This window comes from Galeopterus variegatus, unplaced genomic scaffold, assembly GCF_000696425.1.
Source record: "Galeopterus variegatus unplaced genomic scaffold, G_variegatus-3.0.2 Scaffold3821, whole genome shotgun sequence".
Classification (NCBI taxonomy): Eukaryota; Metazoa; Chordata; class Mammalia; order Dermoptera; family Cynocephalidae; genus Galeopterus; species Galeopterus variegatus.
In genome coordinates, this window is record NW_007729932.1 from 161,878 (window position 1) to 169,875 (window position 7,998).

Genomic DNA, 7,998 nt, shown 5'->3' on the forward strand with positions numbered 1-7,998 from the left:
GTGCTGTCCTCCATTTTGAGCACAGCCCAGCAGATTTTCTTCCTTTAATAAAGCTTGATCAGTACCCAGCTTTTCTGCTCACTTTCTTTCATTACGGTGCCGAAACCTGGGAAGGGTCCTGGCCAGGACCCTCAGATGATCCCCTCTCTTGGGTTGATTGGCCCTCCTGGCCACCCTTCCTGGACCTGCCAAACTGGATGCCTCCAGGACTCTCTCCTTTTGCCATTTCAGACCAACGCATCCAACATCGGCCTCAATTCAGGGTGAGTCAGTGGGTCTGTCCTACTTCTACGGGTTCCCCTGACTAGTCTCTATGGCTACTGTCTACTTGCTATGAAGCCCAGGCACCTGGGCAACGGAACCCCTCTCATGCCCCCAGGTATTGGAGGATGCTCCTCTAGCTGGTCAGTGGCTCCTCTCACTACTGCAATTGCAAAAGAAGGTGTACAACAACAAGAACACACCTTGTTGGCACTCTTCTTTAACTAGGACTGCCCATTTCCTTTCTCACCCTTCAATGGGATCCTCACAATCCAAACCTCCACGCTCTACGCCTCCAGGCCGTCTCCTGGCCAACCTCTTGGTCTTCAGGGAGACATTAAAACCCGAATGCCTCATTTTCTACTACAATCAGGTTTGGCCTAAATCCAAACTAGACAATGGATCCCAGCAGCCAGAAGATGGCACTCTCGATTTGGATACTCTCAGAGACCTAGACAACTTTTGTCATCAAAGCAGCAAGCTGGAGAGATTCCTTATGTTCAAGCCTTCTTCTATCTCTGATCACATCCATCTTTCTGTCAAAACTGTCCTACATCTCAAATTCTCCTACCTCATGCCTGACCTCCCCTTCCAGACTTGGATCAATCTTTTGATCCATCAGACCACTCTGCTCCCTGACCACCTCCTTACACTCCAGATCCTTCACCAGCCCCTCCACCTTTTCTCTCTCTTCCCCACACCTGGTCTCAAGACACTTGCCCTCAGCCACCCAACCCCTCCTCACCCCCCCCATCAGGTGCTAACCCCGCCTCAGCTCCGGCTCCTTTATACCCACTCTGTGAAGTGGCTGGGACAGAGGGAATTGTCTGGGTCCATATCCCCTTTCCTCTTTCCGATCTCTCCCAAATTGAAAATGACTGGGATCTTTCCAGTCCGACCCAGACACATATCTTAAGGAAGTCACATATCTCACCCAGTCTTATGATCTCACCTGACAGGATATTTTTATGATTCTCACTACTACTTTGTTCCCCAAGGACAGAGAGCAGGTCTGGATAACGGCCCAACAACAGGCAGACAAGGTACATGCCCAAAATAATAGGCAGCCTGTGGAAGCCATTGCCGTACCTCACATAGACCCAAATTGGGACTACCAGGCCAGCCACGGGGATCAGGATCTGCAGGATAACATAATCACATACTTGATTTATGGCCTCCAAAAGGCTACTCACAAGTCAGTCAATTATGACAAGCTTAGAGAAATCACAAAGAGATCCACTGAAAATCCCAGCAAATTCCCAACCCACCTCTCTGAGGCTTTACATAAATACACATGTATAGACCCAAACTCCCCTGCAGGCATGGCTCTCTTACACTCTCATTTCATTACCCAATCAGCCCCTGACATTCAGAAAAAACTAAAAAAACTTGAGGATGGTCCAAATATGACCCAAGGAGACCTCCTCAATGCTGCTCTCAAGGTTTCTAACAATAGACAGGAGGAGGGGAAGAAAGATTATTACAAAAGAGATCAGGCCAAATACCAGCTCCTGGCTAATGCTATCCATGGTTCACATACTCCAAAGTCAGCTGCCTCTAGGGTCAAGCCACCTGGAAACTGCTTCAAATGCAGTCAAGCAGGCCACTGGGTATGGGCCTGTCCTGACCCCAGGCCCTCTCTGGGCCCTGTCCTCACTGCAAACAGCCAGGTCAGTGGGAGATTGACTGTTTCACTCATCAGAGAGGGAGTCGCCTAGTCCTCAACCCACAACCTTTGGCTTCATGGCCATCCTTACCAGAACTTCTTGGATTCACCCAGGAGGAGGACTGACAATGCCCAGGGCCTGAGGCCCCCACAGAGATCACCACACGTGAGCCCAGGGTAACTCTCTTCGCAGCGGGTAAGCTGATCTCTTTTGTCTTCAATACAGGGGCCACTTACTCTACCCTTCCTGATTATACAGGACCAACAACCCCATCCTCTATCACAATAGTAGGGGTTATGGGATCAGAATACCACCGACAGATCACTCAACTGCTTTCCTACACCCTACATCACACCCTATTCACACACAAAATTTTTAATAATGCCTCAATGCCCAGCTCCCTTACTGGGATGGGACATTCTTTTCAAATTCAAAGCTACTCTTTCCCTAAATACTTTTAACTCCAGCTACAGTACTCCTGTTACAGGCTGCCCCAGACCTGGCCCCTGAGGCTTCCACCTTCCCCTTTCCCTCGGACAAGGTTAATCCCTAGTATGGGACACTTCTTCTCCCTCCATTGCTACACACCATTCCCCTATCCTTGGTAAGTTGTAGAACCCCTCTTTGTTCCCTAATGTCCCACAATACCCCATTGCTAACAAACACCTAATAGGCTTAAAACCCATCATACACAAACTCCTTTCTTCTCATCTCTTATGGCCTCTTTTAATACACCCATCTTTATAAGGCCTAATGGGTCATACCATTTAGTTCAAGACCTCAGGGCTATTAATGCAGCCATTTTACCCATAACCCCAAACATTTCTAACCAATATACTCTTCCACCCACAATCCCAACAGCAACCCATTTCTTCTCTGTACTTGACCTCAAAGATGCCTTTTTCCTATCCCTTTACACCCATCCTGTCAAAACGTGTTCACCTTCACTTGGACTGATCCTGATACGTGTCATTCCCAACAACTCACCTGGACAGTACTACCTCAGGGGTTTTGGGATAGCCCCCACTTCTTCCACCAGACCTTAGCTCAAGACTTATCTGAACTTCCTCCAACATCTAGCACTTTAATACAATATGTGGATGATCTCTTCCTTTGTAACCCCCCCCATGAGGATTCACAGGCCCACACTGTTGCTCTCCTTAATTTCCTGGCCTCCAGGGGATATCGAGTGTCCCCCAGCAAGGCCCAAATTTCTTCTCCTTCAGTTACCTATTTGGGAGTCCATCTCACCCCAACACCAGAGAAATAATGGTGGATCACAAGAGTCTAACTTCTGAACTCCCTACTCCTACCACAGAGGGTAAAATCCTTTCTTTCTTGGGGCTTGCAGGGGATCTGCGCCTATGGATTCCTAACTTTGGCGTGCTAGTAAAACCATTTTACAGCCAGCCATAAAGGGGATCCTGCCATTCCTTTAGATCCCACAAAGCCCATTCGTTCTCCCTTCCAGTGATTAAAAACTGCTCTTCTCACAGCCCCAGCTCTTTCTCTCCAAATTTATCTCATCCTTTGTTTTATGCATCACCAAGACCCAAGGACTGGCAGTCGGGCCCTGGGACAAGAGGCAGGAGATGTTTTCTCCCCAGTTGCATACCTCTCTAAACAACTAGACACCACAGCCTGAGGATGGGCCCCTTGTTTACAGACCTTGGCAGCAGCCACCCTTTTAGCACAAGAAAACTCTAAACTAACTTTTGGACAACAGTCATCTGTTCCCCCATCATCTTCAAGACCTTCTCAGCCATAAGGCCAAGTCAATTCTCTCCCCTTCCCACCTACAACTTATTCACCTTACTTTCATTGAGAATTCCCAGTTTTCCTTCAAACCTTGCCCTCCCCTAAATCCAGCCACTCTCACCCCAAAACACTCATGACCCTTAGAACATCATTGCATGGAGGCTTTAGACCTCTTTCTCAATCTCTTTCCACACATTTCTCCACACCTTATCATGCAGCCTAAGCTACACCAGCCTCAGTCATCAGGCAAAGTAGAAAAAGCCAATCACCTCATAAAAACACACCTTACCAAGCTGTCCATGGAGTTTCACCTCCCTTGGACCCAACTTCCCCCTCTAGCACTCGCTTGCGAGCTGCCCCCCACAAGCCCACAGGCCTCAGCCCCTCTGAGCTTATGTATGGTAGACCCTTCACTGTCACACCTCTCCCTTCCAGCTCATCACCTTAGGCCAGTATCTTCCCTACTCTTTCACTCATTAGGGATCTTCTTAGGGAACAGGCCAACCTTCTATTACCTCATCCTTTCCCCACCACTGAACAGGCCAACCTTCTATTACCTCATCCTTTCCCCACCACTGCCTCAGACTTTAAACTGAGCCCAGGACAGCAAGTGTATATTAAAACCCGAATCCCAAAGCCCTTCTTACCATGTTGGGAAGGGCCTTATACAGTACTTCTCACCACCCCCATGGCAGTAAAGCTACTAGGAAAGGCCCCTTGGTATCACTTATCCTTGGTAAAACTAGCACCTGAGACTTTACCCAAAGAATCTGTTAACACCAAGCCAGAGGGGTCCCTCTGCTCAACCCCCAACCCAACATCTCCTTATACTTTGTCCATTTTAGGACCCACAAAGTTGAAAATCTCCAGGACCTGCACTCTTCCCCCAATCCCAGAAGTAGGATGATCTTTCCCCCAGTGATTATCCTGTCACTCCTGCAGGCCCACTTCACGTCCTTCCCACAGGAGCTGCTCCAAGACGGGTCCCAACCCACCGCCTCTGGTGTTGAAGACAGCCTTGAGTGGGTAACTGAATCAGCCTGGCAGGGTGCCCTCTGCAATTACACCCCTGACGAGGTCACCCTCTACTCCTTTTACCTACTATGCCCCCTCTCAACCTCTCAGCACCTGAACGCTTGCCTTTTCTCTTCCTCCTGCTTCTTTTCCTAACAGAGACATATGCCACAACCTGTTCACAATGTACAACCAAGGTTTTGGTGGGTGGAAGGACACTTTCCAACCTCCCAGGTCTGCCACCCAGAATCTTTGAGGGAACCCTACAGGACATATTCACATCTGTGACATACGTTCCCGCAACATGCTATGACCAGACAACTGCCACATCATGTTCTTATGGGGGTAAAAACTACTGGATAGCTCTTTCCAAAGGGGATTCTGCTGGAATCCAGTGCCCCATCCCTGACAAAAATATTTCTGCTTCACCCAAACCACTCACCTAGGCTATAGCAATGGGGGAGGACTTCGGGACAAAACACGTTGGACCCCTAACCATGATGGGACATATCTTTCTTCTTGGTCCCTGCCTCTTTTAGTGCTTCTCTAGTTTCTTACAGGAACACGTGCAGGCCTTCACCAATCAAAAGGTCACTGAATTCTTTGTGGGAGGAGGATACAAGCCCTTCAGAATCAGTGACCCTTACCCGGACTCTTTCACTCTGACCAACACCCTCACTTTGTCCCTGAGAGCAAAACTGTCTCTTGTCTCCAGGGAAGTAAATGTAGAGGCAGGAACCACGAGACAGTTTGGGGAAAGGGCAGTCATCACAATGTGGGAGGAGAGAGGGTATCTAAGAAACAAAGCACGGTCCATTTCCATTTCCTGACCCTCCAGCCACACTACACCAATCTGCCTATCTCCATCCTACCACAGGGCATTTTCTCATACGATTCCATCCACCTGCAGCCTATCCCACCTACTCCACCTATCTAATTAACTCTTACTCTGCCCTAAGATCTAGATCAAACATTGCTTCCTCGGAAAAGCCTTCCTGGACTGCCTCTCCTTCTAGGTTCTAACAGCACTGTGTACTTGCAATCCATAGTGTTTATCACAGGAACAGTTATACAGATGTTGGATGCAACTTTGGCTAAATACTGTTTGCTTTACTAATAAGTGTGGGTCTGTGTGTGTGCACACACAGAGATGTGTGTGTGTAAGGAAAAAGATATCATATATTAAGAGGAAGTTTCAATCAGCCTTCAACAGCACCAGCCACAGCAAAGGCACTCTTTAAATATGTTCAATCAATAAATGAATAGGAACCAAAAAAAAGGCAAATCTATAGAGACAGAAGAAAGATTAGTGGTTGCCTGGAGTTAGAAGTGGGGATGGGGAGTAACTGCAAATGAGAATGAGGGATCTTTCCAGGGTGATGGAAATGTTCTAAAACTGAATCGTGATGATGGTTGCACAACTCTGTGCATTTATGAAAAGTCATTGGGTGAATTTTATGGTATGTAAGTTATACCTCTATAAAGCTGTTAAAAAAAAAATAAGGGTGCCTGAGTAGAATAATTCATACATTTAGGGCCGGCCTGGTGGCGCACTGGAGAGTGCGCCGCTTGGGAGCGTGGTGGCACTCCCGCCGAGGGTTCGGATCCCATGTGGAGACCGGTTCCCGCTCACTGGCTGAGCGCGCTGCGGGCGCAACACCAAGGGTTGCGATCCCATTGCCGGTCCCCAGTACGGGCGTGACACCGAGGTTTGCGATCCCGTTACCAGTCAGTAAAAAAAGACAAAAAGGAAAAAAAAAGAATAATTCATACATTTATCAAGTATTTGTTAAGCACCTACTATATGCCAGGAACTGTTATTGGTGCTGGGCATACAGCAAAAAAGAAGTCAGACCAAAATGTCTGTCTTTCTGCTGTTTACATTCTAGAGGGAGCGGAAGAAGACAGATGACAAACATCATAAATCAGTACAAGGCATGCATAATAGACGGTGGAGATGCTGTGCAGAAAAATTAGTAAAGAAGGTGGCTAGAGTGCATGACAGTGGTTGGAAGGTGACTTTCAATCCAAGATCTGAAGGAGGTAATTGAATGAACAATGAGGACCTGGAGGGAAGCATCCCAGCAAGTGCCAAGTCCCCGAGGAAGCAGTGAGCCTGTGTGGCCGTGCAGAGCAAGATGCCCAGTGCATCTCGGGCAGGGCAAACAAGGCGGAGTGAGGTGACATGAGCCATCAGAAACTTGGGGGCTTTGGAGAGGAGTTAGATGAGAGCTGCTGCCTGACTTTGAGCCAAACCACAAAATCACCTAATTTAAAAACTTTTTTATTTATCTATTTTTTAAATTATATCTCAACCAATTATAGTTGTATATATTTATGGAGTACAGAGTGGTGTTATGGTTTTTTTAATATAAAGTGTGCTGATTAAATTAGATTAAAAGCATTCTTCTTGCTGTCGATTTGAGAATAGTCTAAAGGAGGTAAAAGTGGCGGCAAGAAGACCCGTTTGGAGGCTGCTGGAATAATCCAGTTACAGACTATGGATGGCGGAGCAAAGGAGATGCTGAGAAGCTGTCAGATCATGGGTGGGTTTTGAATCTGTGATAGAGAGTGTGGGATCGGAAAGGAGATCAAGATTCAAAAAAAAAAAAAAAACCTCTGAGTACTACAATAGAAAAGCACGTGTCCACTTATGGCTGAACAGTTAAAGAAAATACAATGGAATGCTGTACAGTCTTAAAAAAAAAAGAAAGAAATTCTCTTATTTGCAACAATATGTATAAACCTGGAGGACATTATGTTAAGTGAAATAATCCAGACAGAAAAACAAATACCACATGATCTCACTTATACCTGGAATCTAAAAACGTTGATCTCATAGAAACAGAGTAGAAAGTGGTTACCAGCGACTGGGGGTGGGAGGAAGAACGGGCAGGTGTTGATCAAAGGATACAGAACTTCAGTCAGACTGGAGGAATAAGTGTCAGTGATCTGTTGCACCGCATGGTGGCCACAGTTAATAATGCATTGTATTTTTCAAAATTGCTCAAAGAATAGATTTTTAACCTCCTTACCACAAAGAAATGATGTTGGTGGGGTGATGGATATGTTAATTAGATTGACTGAATCCTTCCACAGTGTATACATTGATCAAAACATCACTTTGTACCCCATAAATATACACAATTATTATGTGTCAATTAAAAATAAATTTTAAGGGCCGGCCCATGGCTCACTCGGTAGAGTGCGGTGCTGATAACACCAAGGCTGCGGGTTCGGATCCTATATAGGGATGGCCGGTTTGCTCACTGGCTGAGCGTGGTGCTGACAACACCAA

General features: G+C 46.7%; 1 protein-coding gene across 1 annotated transcript in view; it reads right to left on the reverse strand.

Annotated features, from left to right (window-relative positions):
• Nucleotides 1–7,998, reverse strand: part of GP6 (glycoprotein VI (platelet)) — a 26,387-nt gene that overhangs the window by 7,589 nt on the left and 10,800 nt on the right. The window lies entirely within an intron of this gene.